Below are 24,600 nucleotides of genomic sequence, written 5' to 3'. Positions count from 1 at the left end.
TTTAATTCACTTCCCGGGCCCCTGGAAGGGTGAAAATCACTTTAAACAAGCTAATTTTAGATCTAAAACTGATGATCTACCTACAAATGTGAACTGACGTTCAAAAATGAAACATTTGAAAACGGACCATTCTTCACCTTTCTGAAGCATGACGTAATGGGGGGGTGTTATCTCTTTTGTCAAAAATCACCTGTTTTTGCTTGAACATTAAATGCCTCCAATTGGTATTTAATTCACTTCCCGGGCCCCTGGAAGCATGAAAATCACTTTCAACATGCAAATTTTAGCTCTAAAACTGACGATCTACCTACAAATGTGAACTGACGTTCAAAAATAAAACATTTGAAAACGGACCATTCTTCACCTTTCTGAAGCATGACGTAATGGGGGGTGTTATCTCTTTTGTCAAAAATCACCTGTTTTTGCTTGAACATTAAATGCCTCCAAATGGTATTTAATTCACTTCCCGGGCCCCTGGAAGCATGAAAATCACTTTAAACATGCTAATTTTAGCTCTAAAACTGATGATCTACTTACAAATGCGAACTGACGTTGAAAAATAAAACATTTGAAAACGGACCTTTTTTCACATTTCTGAAGCATGACGTAATGGGGGGGTGTTATCTCGTTTGTCAAAAATCACCTGTTTTTGCTTGAACATTAAATGCCTCCAAATGGTATTTAATTCACTTCCCGGGCCCCTGGAAGGATGAAAATCACTTTAAACATGCTAATTTTAGCTCTAAAACTGATGATCTACCTACAAATGTGAACTGACGTTGAAAAATAAAACATTTGAAAACTGACCTTTTTTCACATTTCTGAAGCATGACGTAATGGGGGGGTGTTATCTCTTTTGTCAAAAATCACCTGTTTTTGCTTGAACATTAAATGCCTCCGAATGGTATTTAATTCACTTCCCGGGCCCCTGGAAGCCTGAAAATCACTTTAAACATGCAAATTTTAGCTCTAAAACTGATGATCTACCTACAAATGTGAACTGACGTTCAAAAATAAAACATTTGAAAACGGACCATTTTTCACCTTTCTGAAGCATGACGTAATGGGGGGGTGTTATCTCTTTTGTCAAAAATCACCTGTTTTTGCTTGAACATTAAATGCCTCCAAATGGTATTTAATTCACTTCCCGGGCCCCTGGAAGCATGAAAATCACTTTAAACATGCTAATTTTAGCTCTTAAACTGATGATCTACCTACAAATGTGAACTGACGTTCAAAAATAAAACATTTGAAAACTGACAATTTTTCACCTTTCAGAAGCATGACGTAATGGGGGGGTGTTATCTCTTTTGTCAAAAATCACCTGTTTTTGCTTGAACATTAAATGCCTCCAAATGGTATTTAATTCAATTCCCGGGCCCCTGGAAGCATGAAAATTACTTTCAACATGCAAATTTTAGCTCTAAAACTGACGATCTACCTACAAATGTGAACTGACGTTCAAAAATAAAACATTTGAAAACGGACCATTCTTCACCTTTCTGAAGCATGACGTAATGGGGGGTGTTATCTCTTTTGTCAAAAATCACCTGTTTTTGCTTGAACATTAAATGCCTCCAAATGGTATTTAATTCACTTCCCGGGCCCCTGGAAGCATGAAAATCACTTTAAACATGCTAATTTTAGCTCTAAAACTGATGATCTACCTACAAATGTGAACTGACGTTCAAAAATAAAACATTTGTAAACTGACCATTTTTCACCTTTCTGAACAATGACGTAATGGGGGGGTGTTATCTCTTTTGTCAAAAATCAACTGTTTTTGCTTGTACATTAAATGCCTCCAAATGGTATTTAATTCACTTCCCGGCCCCCTGGAAGCATGAAAATCACTTTAAACATGCTAATTTTAGCTCTAAAACTGATGATCTACCTACAAATGCGAACTGACGTTGAAAAATAAAACATTTGAAAACGGACCTTTTTTCACATTTCTGAAGCATGACGTAATGGGGGGGTGTTATCTCGTTTGTCAAAAATCACCTGTTTTTGCTTGAACATTAAATGCCTCCAAATGGTATTTAATTCACTTCCCGGGCCCCTGGAAGGATGAAAATCACTTTAAACATGCTAATTTTAGCTCTAAAACTGATGATCTACCTACAAATGTGAACTGACGTTGAAAAATAAAACATTTGAAAACGGACCTTTTTTCACATTTCTGAAGCATGACGTAATGGGGGGGTGTTATCTCTTTTGTCAAAAATCACCTGTTTTTGCTTGAACATTAAATGCCTCCGAATGGTATTTAATTCACTTCCCGGGCCCCTGGAAGCCTGAAAATCACTTTAAACATGCAAATTTTAGCTCTAAAACTGATGATCTACCTACAAATGTGAACTGACGTTCAAAAATAAAACATTTGAAAACGGACCATTTTTCACCTTTCTGAAGCATGACGTAATGGGGGGGGGGTGTTATCTCTTTTGTAAAAAATCACCTGTTTTTGCTTGAACATTAAATGCCTCCAAATGGTATTTAATTCACTTCCCGGGCCCCTGGAAGGATGAAAATCACTTTAAACATGCTAATTTTAGATCTAAAACTGATGATCTACCTACAAATGTGAACTGACGTTCAAAAATAAAACATTTGAAAACGGACCATTGTTCACCTTTCTGAAGCATGACGTAATGGGGGGTGTTATCTCTTTTGTCAAAAATCACCTGTTTTTGCTTGAACATTAAATGCCTCCAAATGGTATTTAATTCACTTCCCGGGCCCCTGGAAGCATGAAAATCGCTTTAAACATGCAAATTTTAGCTCTAAAACTGATGATCTACCTACAAATGTGAACTGACGTTCAAAAATAAAACATTTGAAAACGGACCATTTTTCACCTTTCTGAAGCATGACGTAATGGGGGGTGTTATCTCTTTTGTCAAAAATCACCTGTTTTTGCTTGAACATTAAATGCCTCCAAATGGTATTTAATTCACTTCCCGGGCCCCTGGAAGCATGAAAATCACTTTAAACATGCAAATTTTAGCTCTAAAACTGATGATCTACCTACAAATGTGAACTGACGTTCAAAAATAAAATATTTGAAAAGGGACCATTTTTCACCTTTCTGAAGCATGACGTAATGGGAGGGTGTTATCTCTTTTGTCAAAAATCACATGTTTTTGCTTGAACATTAAATGCCTCCAAATGGTATTTAATTCACTTCCCGGGCCCCTGGAAGCATGAAAATCACTTTAAACATGCTAATTTTAGCTCTGAAACTGATGATCTACCTACAAATGTGAACTGACGTTCAAAAATAAAACATTTGAAAACTGACCATTTTTCACCTTTCTGAAGCATGACGTAATGGGGGGGTGTTATCTCTTTTGTCAAAAATCACCTGTTTTTGCTTGAACATTAAATGCCTTCAAATGGTATTTAATTCACTTCCCGGGCCCCTGGAAGCATGAAAATCACTTTAAACAAGCTAATTTTAGCTCTTAAACTGATGATCTACCTACAAATGTGAACTGACGTTCAAAAATAAAACATTTGAAAACTGACCATTTTTCACCTTGCTGAAGCATGACGTAATGGGGGGGTGTTATCTCTTTTGTCAAAAATCACCTGTTTTTGCTTGAACATTAAATGCCTCCAATTGGTATTTAATTCACTTCCCGGGCCCCTGGAAGCATGAAAATCACTTTCAACATGCAAATTTTAGCTCTAAAACTGACGATCTACCTACAAATGTGAACTGACGTTCAAAAATAAAACATTTGAAAACGGACCATTCTTCACCTTTCTGAAGCATGACGTAATGGGGGGTGTTATCTCTTTTGTCAAAAATCACCTGTTTTTGCTTGAACATTAAATGCCTCCAAATTTTATTTAATTCACTTCCTGGGCCCCTGGAAGCATGAAAATCACTTTAAACGTGCTAATTTTAGCTCTAAAACTGATGATCTACCTACAAATGCGAACTGACGTTGAAAAATAAAACATTTGAAAACGGACCTTTTTTCACATTTCTGAAGCATGACGTAATGGGGGGGGTGTTATCTCGTTTGTCAAAAATCACCTGTTTTTGCTTGAACATTAAATGCCTCCAAATGGTATTTAATTCACTTCCCGGGCCCCTGGAAGGATGAAAATCACTTTAAACATGCTAATTTTAGCTCTAAAACGGATGATCTACCTACAAATGTGAACTGACGTTGAAAAATAAAACATTTGAAAACGGACCTTTTTTCACATTTCTGAAGCATGACGTAATGGGGGGGTGTTATCTCTTTTGTCAAAAATCACCTGTTTTTGTTTGAACATTAAATGCCTCCGAATGGTATTTAATTCACTTCCCGGGCCCCTGGAAGCCTGAAAATCACTTTAAACATGCAAATTTTAGCTCTAAAACTGATGATCTACCTACAAATGTGAACTGACGTTCAAAAATAAAACATTTGAAAACGGACCATTTTTCACCTTTCTGAAGCATGACGTAATAAGGGGTGTTATCTCTTTTGTCAAAAATCACCTGTTTTTGCTTGAACATTAAATGCCTCCAAATGGTATTTAATTCACTTCCCGGGCCCCTGGAAGCATGAAAATCACTTTAAACATGCAAATTTTAGCTCTAAAACTGATGATCTACCTACAAATGTGAACTGACGTTCAAAAATAAAACATTTGAAAAGGGACCATTTTTCACCTTTCTGAAGCATGACGTAATGGGAGGGTGTTATCTCTTTTGTCAAAAATCACATGTTTTTGCTTGAACATTAAATGCCTCCAAATGGTATTTAATTCACTTCCCGGGCCCCTGGAAGCATGAAAATCACTTTAAACATGCTAATTTTAGCTCTGAAACTGATGATCTACCTACAAATGTGAACTGACGTTCAAAAATAAAACATTTGAAAACTGACCATTTTTCACCTTTCTGAAGCATGACGTAATGGGGGGGGTGTTATCTCTTTTGTCAAAAATCACCTGTTTTTGCTTGAACATTAAATGCCTTCAAATGGTATTTAATTCACTTCCCGGGCCCCTGGAAGCATGAAAATCACTTTAAACAAGCTAATTTTAGCTCTTAAACTGATGATCTACCTACAAATGTGAACTGACGTTCAAAAATAAAACATTTGAAAACTGACCATTTTTCACCTTGCTGAAGCATGACGTAATGGGGGGGTGTTATCTCTTTTGTCAAAAATCACCTGTTTTTGCTTGAACATTAAATGCCTCCAATTGGTATTTAATTCACTTCCCGGGCCCCTGGAAGCATGAAAATCACTTTCAACATGCAAATTTTAGCTCTAAAACTGACGATCTACCTACAAATGTGAACTGACGTTCAAAAATAAAACATTTGAAAACGGACCATTCTTCACCTTTCTGAAGCATGACGTAATGGGGGGTGTTATCTCTTTTGTCAAAAATCACCTGTTTTTGCTTGAACATTAAATGCCTCCAAATTTTATTTCATTCACTTCCTGGGCCCCTGGAAGCATGAAAATCACTTTAAACGTGCTAATTTTAGCTCTAAAACTGATGATCTACCTACAAATGCGAACTGACGTTGAAAAATAAAACATTTGAAAACGGACCTTTTTTCACATTTCTGAAGCATGACGTAATGGGGGGGGTGTTATCTCGTTTGTCAAAAATCACCTGTTTTTGCTTGAACATTAAATGCCTCCAAATGGTATTTAATTCACTTCCCGGGCCCCTGGAAGGATGAAAATCACTTTAAACATGCTAATTTTAGCTCTAAAACTGATGATCTACCTACAAATGTGAACTGACGTTGAAAAATAAAACATTTGAAAACGGACCTTTTTTCACATTTCTGAAGCATGACGTAATGGGGGGGTGTTATCTCTTTTGTCAAAAATCACCTGTTTTTGTTTGAACATTAAATGCCTCCGAATGGTATTTAATTCACTTCCCGGGCCCCTGGAAGCCTGAAAATCACTTTAAACATGCAAATTTTAGCTCTAAAACTGATGATCTACCTACAAATGTGAACTGACGTTCAAAAATAAAACATTTGAAAACGGACCATTTTTCACCTTTCTGAAGCATGACGTAATGGGGGGGTGTTATCTCTTTTGTCAAAAATCACCTGTTTTTGCTTGAACATTAAATGCCTCCAAATGGTATTTAATTCACTTCCCGGGCCCCTGGAAGCATGAAAATCACTTTAAACATGCTCATTTTAGCTCTTAAACTGATGATCTACCTACAAATGTGAACTGACGTTCAAAAATAAAACATTTGAAAACTGACAATTTTTCACCTTTCTGAAGCATGACGTAATGGGGGGGTGTTATCTCTTTTGTCAAAAATCACCTGTTTTTGCTTGAACATTAAATGCCTCCAAATGGTATTTAATTCAATTCCCGGGCCCCTGGAAGCATGAAAATCACTTTCAACATGCAAATTTTAGCTCTAAAACTGACGATCTACCTACAAATGTGAACTGACGTTCAAAAATAAAACATTTGAAAACGGACCATTCTTCACCTTTCTGAAGCATGACGTAATGGGGGGTGTTATCTCTTTTGTCAAAAATCACCTGTTTTTGCTTGAACATTAAATGCCTCCAAATGGTATTTAATTCACTTCCCGGGCCCCTGGAAGCATGAAAATCACTTTAAACATGCTAATTTTAGCTCTAAAACTGATGATCTACCTACAAATGTGAACTGACGTTCAAAAATAAAACATTTGTAAACTGACCATTTTTCACCTTTCTGAACAATGACGTAATGGGGGGGTGTTATCTCTTTTGTCAAAAATTAACTGTTTTTGCTTGTACATTAAATGCCTCCAAATGGTATTTAATTCACTTCCCGGGCCCCTGGAAGGATGAAAATCACTTTAAACATGCTAATTTTAGATCTAAAACTGATGATCTACCTACAAATGTGAACTGACGTTCAAAAATAAAACATTTGAAAACGGACCATTTTTCACCTTTCTGAAGCATGACGTGATGGGGGGTGTTATCTCTTTTGTCAAAAATCACCTGTTTTTGCTTGAACATTAAATGCCTCCAAATGGTATTTAATTCACTTCCCGGGCCCCTGGAAGCTGAAAATCACTTTAAACATGCAAATTTTAGCTCTAAAACTGATGATCTACCTACAAATGTGAACTGACGTTCAAAAATAAAACATTTGAAAAGGGACCATTTTTCACCTTTCTGAAGCATGACGTAATGGGGGGGTGTTATCTCTTTTGTCAAAAATCACATGTTTTTGCTTGAACATTAAATGCCTCCAAATGGTATTTAATTCACTTCCCGGGCCCCTGGAAGCATGAAAATCACTTTAAACATGCTAATTTTAGCTCTGAAACTGATGATCTACCTACAAATGTGAACTGACGTTCAAAAATAAAACATTTGAAAACGGACCATTTTTCACCTTTCTTAAGCATGACGTAATGGGGGGGTGTTATCTCTTTTGTCAAAAATCACCTGTTTTTGCTTGAACATTAAATGCCTCCAATTGGTATTTAATTCACTTCCCGGGCCCCTGGAAGCATGAAAATCGCTTTCAACATGCAAATTTTAGCTCTAAAACTGACGATCTACCTACAAATGTGAACTGACGTTCAAAAATAAAACATTTGAAAACAGACCATTCTTCACCTTTCTGAAGCATGACGTAATGGGGGGTGTTATCTCTTTTGTCAAAAATCACCTGTTTTTGCTTGAACATTAAATGCCTCCAAATGGTATTTAATTCACTTCCTGGGCCCCTGGAAGCATGAAAATCACTTTAAACGTGCTAATTTTAGCTCTAAAACTGATGATCTACCTACAAATGCGAACTGACGTTGAAAAATAAAACATTTGAAAACGGACCTTTTTTCACATTTCTGAAGCATGACGTAATGGGGGGGTGTTATCTCGTTTGTCAAAAATCACCTGTTTTTGCTTGAACATTAAATGCCTCCAAATGGTATTTAATTCACTTCCCGGGCCCCTGGAAGCATGAACATCGCTTTAAACATGCAAATTTTAGCTCTAAAACTGATGATCTACCTACAAATGTGAACTGACGTTCAAAAATAAAACATTTGAAAACGGACCATTTTTCACCTTTCTGAAGCATGACGTAATGGGGGGTGTTATCTCTTTTGTCAAAAATCACCTGTTTTTGCTTGAACATTAAATGCCTCCAAATGGTATTTAATTCACTTACCGGGCCCCTGGAAGCATGAAAATCACTTTAAAGATGCAAATTTTAGCTCTAAAACTGATGATCTACCTACAAATGTTAACTGACGTTCAAAAATAAAACATTTGAAAAGGGACAATTTTTCACCTTTCTGAAGCATGACGTAATGGGGGGGTGTTATCTCTTTTGTCAAAAATCACATGTTTTTGCTTGAACATTAAATGCCTCCAAATGGTATTTAATTCACTTCCCGGGCCCCTGGAAGCATGAAAATCACTTTAAACATGCTAATTTTAGCTCTTAAACTGATGATCTACCTACAAATGTGAACTGACGTTCAAAAATAAAACATTTGAAAATGGACCATTTTTCACCTTTCTGAAGCATGACGTAATGGGGGGTGTTATTTCTTTTGTCAAAAATCACCTGTTTTTGTTTGAACATTAAATGCCTCCAAATGGTATTTAATTCACTTCCCGGGCCCCTGGAAGCATGAAAATCACTTTAAACATGCTAATTTTAGCTCTTAAACTGATGATCTACCTACAAATGTGAACTGACGTTCAAAAATAAAACATTTGAAAATGGACCATTTTTCACCTTTCTGAAGCATGACGTAATGGGGGGTGTTATTTCTTTTGTCAAAAATCACCTGTTTTTGTTTGAACATTAAATGCCTCCAAATGGTATTTAATTCACTTCCCGGGCCCCTGGAAGAATGAAAATCACTTTAAACATGCTAATTTTAGATCTAAAACTGATGATCTACCTACAAATGTGAACTGACGTTCAAAAATAAAACATTTGAAAACGGACCATTTTTCACCTTTCTGAAGCATGACTTAATGGGGGGGGTGTTATCTCTTTTGTCAAAAATCACCTGCTTTTGCTTGAACATTAAATTCCTCCAAATGGTATTTAATTCACTTCCCGGGCCCCTGGAAGCATGAAAATCGCTTTAAACATGCAAATTTTAGCTCTAAAACTGATGATCTACCTACAAATGTTAACTGACGTTCAAAAATAAAACATTTGAAAACTGACCATTTTTCACCTTTCTGAAGCATGACGTAATGGGGGGTGTTATCTCTTTTGTCAAAAATCACCTGTTTTTGCTTGAACATTAAATGCCTCCAAATGGTATTTAATTCACTTCCCGGGCCCCTGGAAGAATGAAAATCACTTTAAACATGCTAATTTTAGATCTAAAACTGATGATCTACCTACAAATGTGAACTGACGTTCAAAAATAAAACATTTGAAAACGGACCATTTTTCACCTTTCTGAAGCATGACTTAATGGGGGGGGGTGTTATCTCTTTTGTCAAAAATCACCTGCTTTTGCTTGAACATTAAATTCCTCCAAATGGTATTTAATTCACTTCCCGGGCCCCTGGAAGCATGAAAATCGCTTTAAACATGCAAATTTTAGCTCTAAAACTGATGATCTACCTACAAATGTGAACTGACGTTCAAAAATAAAACATTTGAAAACTGACCATTTTTCACCTTTCTGAAGCATGACGTAATGGGGGGTGTTATCTCTTTTGTCAAAAATCACCTGTTTTTGCTTGAACATTAAATGCCTCCAAATGGTATTTAATTCACTTCCCGGGCCCCTGGAAGCATGAAAATCACTTTAAACATGCAAATTTTAGCTCTAAAACTGATGATCTACATACAATTGTGAACTGACGTTCAAAAATAAAACATTTGAAAAGGGACCATTTTTCACCTTTCTGAAGCATGACGTAATGGGGGGGTGTTATCTCTTTTGTCAAAAATCACCTGTTTTTGCTTGAACATTAAATGCCTCCAAATGGTATTTAATTCACTTCCCGGGCCCCTGGAAGCATGAAAATCGCTTTAAACATGCAAATTTTAGCTCTAAAACTGATGATCTACCTACAAATGTGAACTGACGTTCAAAAATAAAACATTTGAAAACGGACCATTTTTCACCTTTCTGAAGCATGACGTAATGGGGGGTGTTATCTCTTTTGTCAAAAATCACCTGTTTTTGCTTGAACATTAAATGCCTCCAAATGGTATTTAATTCACTTCCCGGGCCCCTGGAAGCATGAAAATCACTTTAAACATGCAAATTTTAGCTCTAAAACTGATGATCTACCTACAAATGTGAACTGACGTTCAAAAATAAAACATTTGAAAAGGGACCATTTTTCACCTTTCTGAAGCATGACGTAATGGGTGGGTGTTATCTCTTTTGTCAAAAATCACATGTTTTTGCTTGAACATTAAATGCCTCCAAATGGTATTTAATTCACGTCCCGGGCCCCTGGAAGCATGAAAATCACTTTAAACATGCTAATTTTAGCTCTGAAACTGATGATCTACCTACAAATGTGAACTGACGTTCAAAAATAAAACATTTGAAAACGGACCATTTTTCACCTTTCTTAAGCAAGACGTAATGGGGGGGTGTTATCTCTTTTGTCAAAAATCACATGTTTTTGCTTGAACATTAAATGCCTCCAAATGGTATTTAATTCACGTCCCGGGCCCCTGGAAGCATGAAAATCACTTTAAACATGCTAATTTTAGCTCTTAAACTGATGATCTACCTACAAATGTGAACTGACGTTCAAAAATAAAACATTTGAAAATGGACCATTTTTCACCTTTCTGAAGCATGACGTAATGGGGGGTGTTATTTCTTTTGTCAAAAATCACCTGTTTTTGTTTGAACATTAAATGCCTCCAAATGGTATTTAATTCACTTCCCGGGCCCCTGGAAGAATGAAAATCACTTTAAACATGCTAATTTTAGATCTAAAACTGATGATCTACCTACAAATGTGAACTGACGTTCAAAAATAAAACATTTGAAAACGGACCATTTTTCACCTTTCTGAAGCATGACTTAATGGGGGGGGTGTTATCTCTTTTGTCAAAAATCACCTGCTTTTGCTTGAACATTAAATTCCTCCAAATGGTATTTAATTCACTTCCCGGGCCCCTGGAAGCATGAAAATCGCTTTAAACATGCAAATTTTAGCTCTAAAACTGATGATCTACCTACAAATGTGAACTGACGTTCAAAAATAAAACATTTGAAAACTGACCATTTTTCACCTTTCTGAAGCATGACGTAATGGGGGGTGTTATCTCTTTTGTCAAAAATCACCTGTTTTTGCTTGAACATTAAATGCCTCCAAATGGTATTTAATTCACTTCACGGGCCCCTGGAAGAATGAAAATCACTTTAAACATGCTAATTTTAGATCTAAAACTGATGATCTACCTACAAATGTGAACTGACGTTCAAAAATAAAACATTTGAAAACGGACCATTTTTCACCTTTCTGAAGCATGACTTAATGGGGGGGGGGTGTTATCTCTTTTGTCAAAAATCACCTGCTTTTGCTTGAACATTAAATTCCTCCAAATGGTATTTAATTCACTTCCCGGGCCCCTGGAAGCATGAAAATCGCTTTAAACATGCAAATTTTAGCTCTAAAACTGATGATCTACCTACAAATGTGAACTGACGTTCAAAAATAAAACATTTGAAAACTGACCATTTTTCACCTTTCTGAAGCATGACGTAATGGGGGGTGTTATCTCTTTTGTCAAAAATCACCTGTTTTTGCTTGAACATTAAATGCCTCCAAATGGTATTTAATTCACTTCCCGGGCCCCTGGAAGCATGAAAATCACTTTAAACATGCAAATTTTAGCTCTAAAACTGATGATCTACATACAATTGTGAACTGACGTTCAAAAATAAAACATTTGAAAAGGGACCATTTTTCACCTTTCTGAAGCATGACGTAATGGGGGGGTGTTATCTCTTTTGTCAAAAATCACCTGTTTTTGCTTGAACATTAAATGCCTCCAAATGGTATTTAATTCACTTCCCGGGCCCCTGGAAGCATGAAAATCGCTTTAAACATGCAAATTTTAGCTCTAAAACTGATGATCTACCTACAAATGTGAACTGACGTTCAAAAATAAAACATTTGAAAACGGACCATTTTTCACCTTTCTGAAGCATGACGTAATGGGGGGTGTTATCTCTTTTGTCAAAAATCACCTGTTTTTGCTTGAACATTAAATGCCTCCAAATGGTATTTAATTCACTTCCCGGGCCCCTGGAAGCATGAAAATCACTTTAAACATGCAAATTTTAGCTCTAAAACTGATGATCTACCTACAAATGTGAACTGACGTTCAAAAATAAAACATTTGAAAAGGGACCATTTTTCACCTTTCTGAAGCATGACGTAATGGGTGGGTGTTATCTCTTTTGTCAAAAATCACATGTTTTTGCTTGAACATTAAATGCCTCCAAATGGTATTTAATTCACGTCCCGGGCCCCTGGAAGCATGAAAATCACTTTAAACATGCTAATTTTAGCTCTGAAACTGATGATCTACCTACAAATGTGAACTGACGTTCAAAAATAAAACATTTGAAAACGGACCATTTTTCACCTTTCTTAAGCAAGACGTAATGGGGGGGTGTTATCTCTTTTGTCAAAAATCACCTGTTTTTGCTTGAACATTAAATGCCTCCAAATGGTATTTAATTCACTTCCCGGGCCCCTGGAAGCTGAAAATCACTTTAAACATGCAAATTTTAGCTCTAAAACTGATGATCTACCTACAAATGTGAACTGACGTTCAAAAATAAAACATTTGAAAAGGGACCATTTTTCACCTTTCTGAAGCATGACGTAATGGGGGGGTGTTATCTCTTTTGTCAAAAATCACATGTTTTTGCTTGAACATTAAATGCCTCCAAATGGTATTTAATTCACTTCCCGGGCCCCTGGAAGCATGAAAATCACTTTAAACATGCTAATTTTAGCTCTGAAACTGATGATCTACCTACAAATGTGAACTGACGTTCAAAAATAAAACATTTGAAAACGGACCATTTTTCACCTTTCTTAAGCATGACGTAATGGGGGGGTGTTATCTCTTTTGTCAAAAATCACCTGTTTTTGCTTGAACATTAAATGCCTCCAATTGGTATTTAATTCACTTCCCGGGCCCCTGGAAGCATGAAAATCGCTTTCAACATGCAAATTTTAGCTCTAAAACTGACGATCTACCTACAAATGTGAACTGACGTTCAAAAATAAAACATTTGAAAACAGACCATTCTTCACCTTTCTGAAGCATGACGTAATGGGGGGTGTTATCTCTTTTGTCAAAAATCACCTGTTTTTGCTTGAACATTAAATGCCTCCAAATGGTATTTAATTCACTTCCTGGGCCCCTGGAAGCATGAAAATCACTTTAAACGTGCTAATTTTAGCTCTAAAACTGATGATCTACCTACAAATGCGAACTGACGTTGAAAAATAAAACATTTGAAAACGGACCTTTTTTCACATTTCTGAAGCATGACGTAATGGGGGGGTGTTATCTCGTTTGTCAAAAATCACCTGTTTTTGCTTGAACATTAAATGCCTCCAAATGGTATTTAATTCACTTCCCGGGCCCCTGGAAGCATGAACATCGCTTTAAACATGCAAATTTTAGCTCTAAAACTGATGATCTACCTACAAATGTGAACTGACGTTCAAAAATAAAACATTTGAAAACGGACCATTTTTCACCTTTCTGAAGCATGACGTAATGGGGGGTGTTATCTCTTTTGTCAAAAATCACCTGTTTTTGCTTGAACATTAAATGCCTCCAAATGGTATTTAATTCACTTACCGGGCCCCTGGAAGCATGAAAATCACTTTAAAGATGCAAATTTTAGCTCTAAAACTGATGATCTACCTACAAATGTTAACTGACGTTCAAAAATAAAACATTTGAAAAGGGACAATTTTTCACCTTTCTGAAGCATGACGTAATGGGGGGGTGTAATCTCTTTTGTCAAAAATCACATGTTTTTGCTTGAACATTAAATGCCTCCAAATGGTATTTAATTCACTTCCCGGGCCCCTGGAAGCATGAAAATCACTTTAAACATGCTAATTTTAGCTCTAAAACTGATGATCTACCTACAAATGTGAACTGACGTTCAAAAATAAAACATTTGTAAACTGACCATTTTTCACCTTTCTGAACAATGACGTAATGGGGGGGTGTTATCTCTTTTGTCAAAAATTAACTGTTTTTGCTTGTACATTAAATGCCTCCAAATGGTATTTAATTCACTTCCCGGGCCCCTGGAAGGATGAAAATCACTTTAAACATGCTAATTTTAGATCTAAAACTGATGATCTACCTACAAATGTGAACTGACGTTCAAAAATAAAACATTTGAAAACGGACCATTTTTCACCTTTCTGAAGCATGACGTGATGGGGGGTGTTATCTCTTTTGTCAAAAATCACCTGTTTTTGCTTGAACATTAAATGCCTCCAAATGGTATTTAATTCACTTCCCGGGCCCCTGGAAGCTGAAAATCACTTTAAACATGCAAATTTTAGCTCTAAAACTGATGATCTACCTACAAATGTGAACTGACGTTCAAAAATAAAACATTTGAAAAGGGACCATTTTTCACCTTTCTGAAGCATGACGTAATGGGGGGGTGTTATCTCTTTTGTCAAAAATCACATGTTTTTGCTTGAACATTAAATGCCTCCAAATGGTATTTAATTCACTTCCCGGGCCCCTGGAAGCATGAAAATCACTTTAAACATGCTAATTTTAGCTCTGAAACTGATGATCTACCTACAAATGTGAACTGACGTTCAAAAATAAAACATTTGAAAACGGACCATTTTTCACCTTTCTTAAGCATGACGTAATGGGGGGGTGTTATCTCTTTTGTCAAAAATCACCTGTTTTTGCTTGAACATTAAATGCCTCCAATTGGTATTTAATTCACTTCCCGGGCCCCTGGAAGCATGAAAATCGCTTTCAACATGCAAATTTTAGCTCTAAAACTGACGATCTACCTACAAATGTGAACTGACGTTCAAAAATAAAACATTTGAAAACAGACCATTCTTCACCTTTCTGAAGCATGACGTAATGGGGGGTGTTATCTCTTTTGTCAAAAATCACCTGTTTTTGCTTGAACATTAAATGCCTCCAAATGGTATTTAATTCACTTCCTGGGCCCCTGGAAGCATGAAAATCACTTTAAACGTGCTAATTTTAGCTCTAAAACTGATGATCTACCTACAAATGCGAACTGACGTTGAAAAATAAAACATTTGAAAACGGACCTTTTTTCACATTTCTGAAGCATGACGTAATGGGGGGGTGTTATCTCGTTTGTCAAAAATCACCTGTTTTTGCTTGAACATTAAATGCCTCCAAATGGTATTTAATTCACTTCCCGGGCCCCTGGAAGCATGAACATCGCTTTAAACATGCAAATTTTAGCTCTAAAACTGATGATCTACCTACAAATGTGAACTGACGTTCAAAAATAAAACATTTGAAAACGGACCATTTTTCACCTTTCTGAAGCATGACGTAATGGGGGGTGTTATCTCTTTTGTCAAAAATCACCTGTTTTTGCTTGAACATTAAATGCCTCCAAATGGTATTTAATTCACTTACCGGGCCCCTGGAAGCATGAAAATCACTTTAAAGATGCACATTTTAGCTCTAAAACTGATGATCTACCTACAAATGTTAACTGACGTTCAAAAATAAAACATTTGAAAAGGGACAATTTTTCACCTTTCTGAAGCATGACGTAATGGGGGGGTGTTATCTCTTTTGTCAAAAATCACATGTTTTTGCTTGAACATTAAATGCCTCCAAATGGTATTTAATTCACTTCCCGGGCCCCTGGAAGCATGAAAATCACTTTAAACATGCTAATTTTAGCTCTTAAACTGATGATCTACCTACAAATGTGAACTGACGTTCAAAAATAAAACATTTGAAAATGGACCATTTTTCACCTTTCTGAAGCATGACGTAATGGGGGGTGTTATTTCTTTTGTCAAAAATCACCTGTTTTTGTTTGAACATTAAATGCCTCCAAATGGTATTTAATTCACTTCCCGGGCCCCTGGAAGAATGAAAATCACTTTAAACATGCTAATTTTAGATCTAAAACTGATGATCTACCTACAAATGTGAACTGACGTTCAAAAATAAAACATTTGAAAACGGACCATTTTTCACCTTTCTGAAGCATGACTTAATGGGGGGGGTGTTATCTCTTTTGTCAAAAATCACCTGCTTTTGCTTGAACATTAAATTCCTCCAAATGGTATTTAATTCACTTCCCGGGCCCCTGGAAGCATGAAAATCGCTTTAAACATGCAAATTTTAGCTCTAAAACTGATGATCTACCTACAAATGTGAACTGACGTTCAAAAATAAAACATTTGAAAACTGACCATTTTTCACCTTTCTGAAGCATGACGTAATGGGGGGTGTTATCTCTTTTGTCAAAAATCACCTGTTTTTGCTTGAACATTAAATGCCTCCAAATGGTATTTAATTCACTTCCCGGGCCCCTGGAAGAATGAAAATCACTTTAAACATGCTAATTTTAGATCTAAAACTGATGATCTACCTACAAATGTGAACTGACGTTCAAAAATAAAACATTTGAAAACGGACCATTTTTCACCTTTCTGAAGCATGACTTAATGGGGGGGGTGTTATCTCTTTTGTCAAAAATCACCTGCTTTTGCTTGAACATTAAATTCCTCCAAATGGTATTTAATTCACTTCCCGGGCCCCTGGAAGCATGAAAATCGCTTTAAACATGCAAATTTTAGCTCTAAAACTGATGATCTACCTACAAATGTGAACTGACGTTCAAAAATAAAACATTTGAAAACTGACCATTTTTCACCTTTCTGAAGCATGACGTAATGGGGGGTGTTATCTCTTTTGTCAAAAATCACCTGTTTTTGCTTGAACATTAAATGCCTCCAAATGGTATTTAATTCACTTCCCGGGCCCCTGGAAGCATGAAAATCACTTTAAACATGCAAATTTTAGCTCTAAAACTGATGATCTACATACAATTGTGAACTGACGTTCAAAAATAAAACATTTGAAAAGGGACCATTTTTCACCTTTCTGAAGCATGACGTAATGGGGGGGTGTTATCTCTTTTGTCAAAAATCACCTGTTTTTGCTTGAACATTAAATGCCTCCAAATGGTATTTAATTCACTTCCCGGGCCCCTGGAAGCATGAAAATCGCTTTAAACATGCAAATTTTAGCTCTAAAACTGATGATCTACCTACAAATGTGAACTGACGTTCAAAAATAAAACATTTGAAAACGGACCATTTTTCACCTTTCTGAAGCATGACGTAATGGGGGGTGTTATCTCTTTTGTCAAAAATCACCTGTTTTTGCTTGAACATTAAATGCCTCCAAATGGTATTTAATTCACTTCCCGGGCCCCTGGAAGCATGAAAATCACTTTAAACATGCAAATTTTAGCTCTAAAACTGATGATCTACCTACAAATGTGAACTGACGTTCAAAAATAAAACATTTGAAAAGGGACCATTTTTCACCTTTCTGAAGCATGACGTAATGGGTGGGTGTTATCTCTTTTGTCAAAAATCACATGTTTTTGCTTGAACATTAAATGCCTCCAAATGGTATTTAATTCACGTCCCGGGCCCCTGGAAGCATGAAAATCACTTTAAACATGCTAATTTTAGCTCTGAAACTGATGATCTACCTACAAATGTGAACTGACGTTCAAAAATAAAACATTTGAAAACGGACCATTTTTCACCTTTCTTAAGCAAGACGTAATGGGGGGGTGTTATCTCTTTTGTCAAAAATCACCTGTTTTTGCTTGAACATTAAATGCCTCCAAATGGTATTTAATTCACTTCCCGGGCCCCTGGAAGCTGAAAATCACTTTAAACATGCAAATTTTAGCTCTAAAACTGATGATCTACCTACAAATGTGAACTGACGTTCAAAAATAAAACATTTGAAAAGGGACCATTTTTCACCTTTCTGAAGCATGACGTAATGGGGGGGTGTTATCTCTTTTGTCAAAAATCACATGTTTTTGCTTGAACATTAAATGCCTCCAAATGGTATTTAATTCACTTCCCGGGCCCCTGGAAGCATGAAAATCACTTTAAACATGCTAATTTTAGCTCTGAAACTGATGATCTACCTACAAATGTGAACTGACGTTCAAAAATAAAACATTTGAAAACGGACCATTTTTCACCTTTCTTAAGCATGACGTAATGGGGGGGTGTTATCTCTTTTGTCAAAAATCACCTGTTTTTGCTTGAACATTAAATGCCTCCAATTGGTATTTAATTCACTTCCCGGGCCCCTGGAAGCATGAAAATCGCTTTCAACATGCAAATTTTAGCTCTAAAACTGACGATCTACCTACAAATGTGAACTGACGTTCAAAAATAAAACATTTGAAAACAGACCATTCTTCACCTTTCTGAAGCATGACGTAATGGGGGGTGTTATCTCTTTTGTCAAAAATCACCTGTTTTTGCTTGAACATTAAATGCCTCCAAATGGTATTTAATTCACTTCCTGGGCCCCTGGAAGCATGAAAATCACTTTAAACGTGCTAATTTTAGCTCTAAAACTGATGATCTACCTACAAATGCGAACTGACGTTGAAAAATAAAACATTTGAAAACGGACCTTTTTTCACATTTCTGAAGCATGACGTAATGGGGGGGTGTTATCTCGTTTGTCAAAAATCACCTGTTTTTGCTTGAACATTAAATGCCTCCAAATGGTATTTAATTCACTTCCCGGGCCCCTGGAAGCATGAACATCGCTTTAAACATGCAAATTTTAGCTCTAAAACTGATGATCTACCTACAAATGTGAACTGACGTTCAAAAATAAAACATTTGAAAACGGACCATTTTTCACCTTTCTGAAGCATGACGTAATGGGGGGTGTTATCTCTTTTGTCAAAAATCACCTGTTTTTGCTTGAACATTAAATGCCTCCAAATGGTATTTAATTCACTTACCGGGCCCCTGGAAGCATGAAAATCACTTTAAAGATGCAAATTTTAGCTCTAAAACTGATGATCTACCTACAAATGTTAACTGACGTTCAAAAATAAAACATTTGAAAAGGGACAATTTTTCACCTTTCTGAAGCATGACGTAATGGGGGGGTGTAATCTCTTTTGTCAAAAATCACATGTTTTTGCTTGAACATTAAATGCCTCCAAATGGTATTTAATTCACTTCCCGGGCCCCTGGAAGCATGAAAATCACTTTAAACATGCTAATTTTAGCTCTTAAACTGATGATCTACCTACAAATGTGAACTGACGTTCAAAAATAAAACATTTGAAAATGGACCATTTTTCACCTTTCTGAAGCATGACGTAATGGGGGGTGTTATTTCTTTTGTCAAAAATCACCTGTTTTTGTTTGAACATTAAATGCCTCCAAATGGTATTTAATTCACTTCCCGGGCCCCTGGAAGAATGAAAATCACTTTAAACATGCTAATTTTAGATCTAAAACTGATGATCTACCTACAAATGTGAACTGACGTTCAAAAATAAAACATTTGAAAACGGACCATTTTTCACGTTTCTGAAGCATGACTTAATGGGGGGGTGTTATCTCTTTTGTCAAAAATCACCTGCTTTTGCTTGAACATTAAATTCCTCCAAATGGTATTTAATTCACTTCCCGGGCCCCTGGAAGCATGAAAATCGCTTTAAACATGCAAATTTTAGCTCTAAAACTGATGATCTACCTACAAATGTGAACTGACGTTCAAAAATAAAACATTTGAAAACTGACCATTTTTCACCTTTCTGAAGCATGACGTAATGGGGGGTGTTATCTCTTTTGTCAAAAATCACCTGTTTTTGCTTGAACATTAAATGCCTCCAAATGGTATTTAATTCACTTCCCGGGCCCCTGGAAGAATGAAAATCACTTTAAACATGCTAATTTTAGATCTAAAACTGATGATCTACCTACAAATGTGAACTGACGTTCAAAAATAAAACATTTGAAAACGGACCATTTTTCACCTTTCTGAAGCATGACTTAATGGGGGGGGTGTTATCTCTTTTGTCAAAAATCACCTGCTTTTGCTTGAACATTAAATTCCTCTAAATGGTATTTAATTCACTTCCCGGGCCCCTGGAAGCATGAAAATCGCTTTAAACATGCAAATTTTAGCTCTAAAACTGATGATCTACCTACAAATGTGAACTGACGTTCAAAAATAAAACATTTGAAAACTGACCATTTTTCACCTTTCTGAAGCATGACGTAATGGGGGGTGTTATCTCTTTTGTCAAAAATCACCTGTTTTTGCTTGAACATTAAATGCCTCCAAATGGTATTTAATTCACTTCCCGGGCCCCTGGAAGCATGAAAATCACTTTAAACATGCAAATTTTAGCTCTAAAACTGATGATCTACATACAATTGTGAACTGACGTTCAAAAATAAAACATTTGAAAAGGGACAATTTTTCACCTTTCTGAAGCATGACGTAATGGGGGGGTGTTATCTCTTTTGTCAAAAATCACCTGTTTTTGCTTGAACATTAAATGCCTCCAAATGGTATTTAATTCACTTCCCGGGCCCCTGGAAGCATGAAAATCACTTTAAACATGCTAATTTTAGCTCTAAAACTGATGATCTACCTACAAATGTGAACTGACGTTCAAAAATAAAACATTTGTAAACTGACAATTTTTCACCTTTCTGAACAATGACGTAATGGGGGGGTGTTATCTCTTTTGTCAAAAATCAACTGTTTTTGCTTGTACATTAAATGCCTCCAAATGGTATTTAATTCACTTCCCGGGCCCCTGGAAGGATGAAAATCACTTTAAACATGCTAATTTTAGATCTAAAACTGATGATCTACCTACAAATGTGAACTGACGTTCAAAAATAAAACATTTGAAAACGGACCATTTTTCACCTTTCTGAAGCATGACGTAATGGGGGGGTGTTATCTCTTTTGTCAAAAATCACCTGTTTTTGCTTGAACATTAAATGCCTCCAAATGGTATTTAATTCACTTCCCGGGCCCCTGGAAGCATGAAAATCGCTTTAAACATGCAAATTTTAGCTCTAAAACTGATGATCTACCTACAAATGTGAACTGACGTTCAAAAATAAAACATTTGAAAACGGACCATTTTTCACCTTTCTGAAGCATGACGTAATGGGGGGTGTTATCTCTTTTGTCAAAAATCACCTGTTTTTGCTTGAACATTAAATGCCTCCAAATGGTATTTAATTCACTTCCCGGGCCCCTGGAAGCATGAAAATCACTTTAAACATGCAAATTTTAGCTCTAAAACTGATGATCTACCTACAAATGTGAACTGACGTTCAAAAATAAAACATTTGAAAAGGGACCATTTTTCACCTTTCTGAAGCATGACGTAATGGGTGGGTGTTATCTCTTTTGTCAAAAATCACATGTTTTTGCTTGAACATTAAATGCCTCCAAATGGTATTTAATTCACGTCCCGGGCCCCTGGAAGCATGAAAATCACTTTAAACATGCTAATTTTAGCTCTGAAACTGATGATCTACCTACAAATGTGAACTGACGTTCAAAAATAAAACATTTGAAAACGGACCATTTTTCACCTTTCTTAAGCATGACGTAATGGGGGGGTGTTATCTCTTTTGTCAAAAATCACCTGTTTTTGCTTGAACATTAAATGCCTCAAATTGGTATTTAATTTACTTCCCGGGCCCCTGGAAGCATGAAAATCACTTTCAACATGCAAATTTTAGCTCTAAAACTGACGATCTACCTACAAATGTGAACTGACGTTCAAAAATAAAACATTTGAAAACGGACCATTCTTCACCTTTCTGAAGCATGACGTAATGGGGGGTGTTATCTCTTTTGTCAAAAATCACCTGTTTTTGCTTGAACATTAAATGCCTCCAAATGGTATTTAATTCACTTCCTGGGCCCCTGGAAGCATGAAAATCACTTTAAACATGCTAATTTTAGCTCTAAAACTGATGATCTACCTACAAATGCGAACTGACGTTGAAAAATAAAACATTTGAAAACGGACCTTTTTTCACATTTCTGAAGCATGACGTAATGGGGGGGTGTTATCTCGTTTGTCAAAAATCACCTGTTTTTGCTTGAACATTAAATGCCTCCAAATGGTATTTAATTCACTTCCCGGGCCCCTGGAAGCATGAAAATCACTTTAAACATGCTAATTTTAGCTCTTAAACTGATGATCTACCTACAAATGTGAACTGACATTCAAAAATAAAACATTTGAAAATGGACCATTTTTCACCTTTCTGAAGCATGACGTAATGGGGGGTGTTATCTCTTTTGTCAAAAATCACCTGTTTTTGCTTGATCATTAAATGCCTCCAAATGGTATTTAATTCACTTCCCGGGCCCCTGGAAGCATGAAAATCGCTTTAAACATGCAAATTTTAGCTCTAAAACTGATGATCTACCTACAAATGTGAACTGACGTTCAAAAATAAAACATTTGAAAACGGACCATTTTTCACCTTTCTGAAGCATGACGTAATGGGGGGTGTTATCTCTTTTGTCAAAAATCACCTGTTTTTGGTTGAACATTAAATGCCTCCAAATGGTATTTAATTCACTTCCCGGGCCCCTGGAAGCATGAAAATCACTTTAAAGATGCAAATTTTAGCTCTAAAACTGATGATCTACCTACAAATGTGAACTGACGTTCAAAAATAAAACATTTGAAAACGGACCATTTTTCACCTTTCTGAAGCATGACGTAATGGGGGGGGTGTTATCTCTTTTGTCAAAAATCACCTGCTTTTGCTTGAATATTAAATTCCTCCAAATGGTATTTAATTCACTTCCCGGGCCCCTGGAAGCATGAAAATCGCTTTAAACATGCAAATTTTAGCTCTAAAACTGATGATCTACCTACAAATGTGAACTGACGTTCAAAAAGAAAACATTTGAAAACTGACTATTTTTCACCTTTCTGAAGCATGACGTAATGGGGGGTGTTATCTCTTTTGTCAAAAATCACCTGTTTTTGCTTGAACATTAAATGCCTCCAAATGGTATTTAATTCACTTCCCGGGCCCCTGGAAGCATGAAAATCACTTTAAACATGCTAATTTTAGCTCTTAAACTGATGATCTACCTACAAATGTGAACTGACGTTCAAAAATAAAACATTTGAAAACGGACAATTTTTCACCTTTCTGAAGCATGACGTAATGGGGGGGTGTTATCTCTTTTGTCAAAAATCACCTGTTTTTGCTTGAACATTAAATGCCTCCAAATGGTATTTAATTCAATTCCCGGGCCCCTGGAAGCATGAAAATCACTTTCAACATGCAAATTTTAGCTCTAAAACTGACGATCTACCTACAAATGTGAACTGACGTTCAAAAATAAAACATTTGTAAACTGACCATTTTTCACCTTTCTGAACAATGACGTAATGGGGGGGTGTTATCTCTTTTGTCAAAAATCAACTGTTTTTGCTTGTACATTAAATGCCTCCAAATGGTATTTAATTCACTTCCCGGCCCCCTGGAAGCATGAAAATCACTTTAAACATGCTAATTTTAGCTCTAAAACTGATGATCTACCTACAAATGCGAACTGACGTTGAAAAATAAAACATTTGAAAACGGACCTTTTTTCACATTTCTGAAGCATGACGTAATGGGGGGGTGTTATCTCGTTTGTCAAAAATCACCTGTTTTTGCTTGAACATTAAATGCCTCCAAATGGTATTTAATTCACTTCCCGGGCCCCTGGAAGGATGAAAATCACTTTAAACATGCTAATTTTAGCTCTAAAACTGATGATCTACCTACAAATGTGAACTGACGTTGAAAAATAAAACATTTGAAAACGGACCTTTTTTCACATTTCTGAAGCATGACGTAATGGGGGGGTGTTATCTCTTTTGTCAAAAATCACCTGTTTTTGCTTGAACATTAAATGCCTCCGAATGGTAGTTAATTCACTTCCCGGGCCCCTGGAAGCCTGAAAATCACTTTAAACATGCAAATTTTAGCTCTAAAACTGATGATCTACCTACAAATGTGAACTGACGTTCAAAAATAAAACATTTGAAAACGGACCATTTTTCACCTTTCTGAAGCATGACGTAATGGGGGGGTGTTATCTCTTTTGTAAAAAATCACCTGTTTTTGCTTGAACATTAAATGCCTCCAAATGGTATTTAATTCACTTCCCGGGCCCCTGGAAGGATGAAAATCACTTTAAACATGCTAATTTTAGATCTAAAACTGATGATCTACCTACAAATGTGAACTGACGTTCAAAAATAAAACATTTGAAAACGGACCATTTTTCACCTTTCTGAAGCATGACGTAATGGGGGGGTGTTATCTCTTTTGTCAAAAATCACCTGTTTTTGCTTGAACATTAAATGCCTCCAAATGGTATTTAATTCACTTCCCGGGCCCCTGGAAGCATGAAAATCGCTTTAAACATGCAAATTTTAGCTCTAAAACTGATGATCTACCTACAAATGTGAACTGACGTTCAAAAATAA

Source organism: Lissotriton helveticus, chromosome 12 (assembly GCF_964261635.1).
Source record: "Lissotriton helveticus chromosome 12, aLisHel1.1, whole genome shotgun sequence".
NCBI lineage: Eukaryota > Metazoa > Chordata > Amphibia > Caudata > Salamandridae > Lissotriton > Lissotriton helveticus.
The sequence above is the reverse complement of the archived record's forward strand: the minus strand, read 5'-3'. Positions refer to the sequence as shown.